Below are 3,623 nucleotides of genomic sequence, written 5' to 3'. Positions count from 1 at the left end.
ACAGTAAGAGAAACTACTGGAAACTGGACCCCAATCAGATCACAGCAAAGATGGTGCGTCGTCACTTCAAAGGAATCCTGCAGAACTTCCCTGAGTTGGCCTCCAAAGTGGAAATGGAAAACACCAGCAGACCATCAGAGCACCGCTCAGCTCTCCACTCTCCTGAACCTGCGGCCTGCAAAGCTGTTCAGATCAGATGTGAGGTGAAGTTCAGCAGTCCCTTCTCAATTGAGTCCCTCCTGAAGAGAGACAGTCCCTCTGCTCGGGCCTCCAGAGCTTCTCCTCTGTCCAGCGTGCCGGTCAGAGTGGAGCAGCAGCCTCGGTCCACACTCGGACACAGAGTTGGGACAAAGAGGAGCTTCAGCTGGGACTCTGAGGAGCCTCTCCTCCTTCAAGCTTCAGCTGGAAGTTCCCCCATCTGCTCAACAGGGGGCAGCACTCACCATGAACTCACTGCTAATGGAGTCACTGAGCCCTTCAAGAGGATGCATGTGTGCACTGAGCCCTCATTCCCCTTCTACACAAGAGCCAGTGCTGCTCCTTATTTCACCAGCCCACCCAGCAGTTACTACTCTGCCCATGATGCTCTCTGTTTCTGGCTGTAATTTGTTTTGTACCTGATGTACTAGCTTTCTGGGGGACTTTATTTTTTCAATAAAATGTAAAACAAATTATGCTTTTGGTTATTAAAAATCTGAGTGAAACAAAACATTGGTAAGACACTAACATTGTTTGTTTTTCTAAACAGAATTCACTGACGCCAACACTTTAATATAACACTTGTCAAACATTCTAGTGGTATCAAGATTTTTTCTGCAAATAAACACAATAGGCCTTTTCACAGTAGACATTATGACATGTCATAGTAAGAAAAGCACAGGTGTTACTAATGACATTAACAATGGCTCTGTGGTATTCACGTGCCTGTATGCACAATACCAGGACCCCTGAAACTGAAGCGCCTAAATGGAACGCACCTGTGACATGTCAAAAAAAGCTTACTTTCAGCAAGAGCAGAGTAAAACAGGCTTTATTTATCCCACACTGGGGAAATTCACTTGTTTGAGTGCCATGCTGCATGCTTGTCTTGTTTTGTTTTAGTTTCACTGATCTAACCTTAACACTACAGCAGGCCTGTGAGTGTTTTAGAACTAGTTTCTGCTTATCACCTTGCAACTGATTAGTATTGGTCGTAAAGGAGCATTTTAACAGAGGGAGTAAATTATTGAGTGTACTCCTTTTCTTTTTTTTTCCTATCAATATTTACACATAACAGTCTGAACACTTCACCCTGTTACTTTCTGTTCATACATTCAGTGGATCAACAATATCTGATCACTCAGCCTCAATGGTTCTTTGGTTACAAGTTCAACAACAATTACCTGAAACCCAATATCCAGAAAGGCCAAAGAGCTTGTGGTGGACTACCAAAGAAACAGGAGGTCCCTTTTCCCCTTAGGGAATGGACAGAGCAGACTGTTCTTTCTGAGAAAAAACTCAGATCCTTCAGTGTGTGCAACAGGCTCCTTCTGCCAGTCTGTAGTAGTCAGTGCGAAGCCAGAAGCCTTAACAAGCTGGTAAGGAGGGCCAGCTTTGTGGTCGGGCTGGGACCAGACAGTCTGGAGTCAGTGGGGAAGAGGACGATAAGGGACAAGCTCAAAGCCATCCTAGAAAACCCCTCTCACCTTTTGTACTACAAACTGTGGCAGATGGGCAGCCCAGTCAGCCGCTGGAGCGCCTTAGGTGCTTCTTTGTGCCCACTGCCGTCAGACTGTACAAGAGCAGTGGAGAGTTAAGTAAAGTACACTTCATGCACTAACCCCTTTCAGACTGGTACAATATTATATAATGTTACTACTCTATTATATGATCGGATGTATAAACAGCATAGTTAAATTGAAATTATTATATCAATTTGAAACAGTGTATATATAATATTTTAGAAACTGGTCATATATTTTTTTACGCATCTTTATCTGTAAAGAATCTAATAACAGAAATACTTGCCTCTGTACTGTAGAGGAGTAGTAGCAGAAATCAGCATGAAATGGAAATACTCAAGTAAAGTACCAATGCCTTCATACATGTAAACAGTGTGTCAGTGAAATGCTCCTGCCGTCTGATCTCTCCACTCAGATGAGGTGAAAATCACTGGAATGTTGCCAAGAGCTTTCCACCTAAAAACTTCAATTAACAGCATTGTTCCTGATAAATCACCATCATTCTAGTGTTTGTCACCTCTGTACAACAGCCATTGTCTCAAATGGTCAGATGGTGATTTCTTTGTAGAAGGGCAAACTGGTTTTTGAATCCACTAATTGTGCATTAAGTTTCCTCTAAAACAAACAAACAAACAAACTCAAATGGAGTGAAGCTCAAACATTTCCACTGAGACCCACAAGATTGTTATGAAGTAGGTACACTTAGCTGAAGCATTAGTCTAAAATGCTGTTTTGGACACAAATATCCCCCCAAAAATCCATCTTATAATAGAATAGTTTGCTTGCACATACCTTAGTTAGGCCTTATAATAATATGCCTTGGCAAGATTTGAAAAGCAGTATCCAGCTTTTGCATGGTGTTGAGAAGAATTTCAACTGGAGGAAAAGATAAATCTCTTTTGTAATAAGTTGTGATCAACTTACACAACATTTAATATTTTTCATAACCCACAATTTAGCTTCAACTGATTTACCTCTTTAAATTGTGCAAATGTTTCAACTGATAAAACCTACTGCCATGTTCACTGAAATATTCATCAAAGAGCAGTCTAAACAGTTTTAAATTAGAATTAGTAATGTATTTCACTCTTTTCCTTTTGTCTCCCTGTGAAGACAATGAAAAATGTCATCTGTTGGTAATAAATTATTGATTTGCATCACTTGACGTTTTTATCAGCTGTGTATTTGTATGCAGGTTTTGTGCACTCTTTCTGAAAAAAAGACAAAAATAATTTGTTTTACATTTTATTGAAAAAATAGTCCCCCAGAAAGCTGGTACGTCAGGTACAAAACACATTACAGCCAGAAACAGAGAGCATCATGGGTAAGTGTAGTAACTGCTGGGTGGGCTGGTGAAATAAGGAGCAGCACTGGCTCTTGTGTAGAAGGGGAATGAGGGCTCAGTGCACACATGCATCCTCTTGAAGGGCTCAGTGGCTCCATTAGCAGTGAGTTCATGGTGAGTGCTGCCCCCTGTTGAGCAGATGGGGGAACTTCCAGCTGAAGCTTGAAGGAGGAGAGGCTCCTCAGAGTCCCAGCTGAAGCTCCTCTTTGTCCCAACTCTGTGTCCGAGTGTGGACCGAGGCTGCTGCTCCACTCTGACCGGCACGCTGGACAGAGGAGAAGCTCTGGAGGCCCGAGCAGAGGGACTGTCTCTCTTCAGGAGGGACTCAATTGAGAAGGGACTGCTGAACTTCACCTCACATCTGATCTGAACAGCTTTGCAGGCCGCAGGTTCAGGAGAGTGGAGAGCTGAGCGGTGCTCTGATGGTCTGCTGGTGTTTTCCATTTCCACTTTGGAGGCCAACTCAGGGAAGTTCTGCAGGATTCCTTTGAAGTGACGACGCACCATCTTTGCTGTGATCTGATTGGGGTCCAGTTTCCAGTAGTTTCTCTTACTGT

This window comes from Micropterus dolomieu, linkage group LG09 (genome assembly GCF_021292245.1).
Source record: "Micropterus dolomieu isolate WLL.071019.BEF.003 ecotype Adirondacks linkage group LG09, ASM2129224v1, whole genome shotgun sequence".
NCBI classification, from domain to species: domain Eukaryota; kingdom Metazoa; phylum Chordata; class Actinopteri; order Centrarchiformes; family Centrarchidae; genus Micropterus; species Micropterus dolomieu.
Note: the sequence above shows the minus strand (reverse complement) of the source record.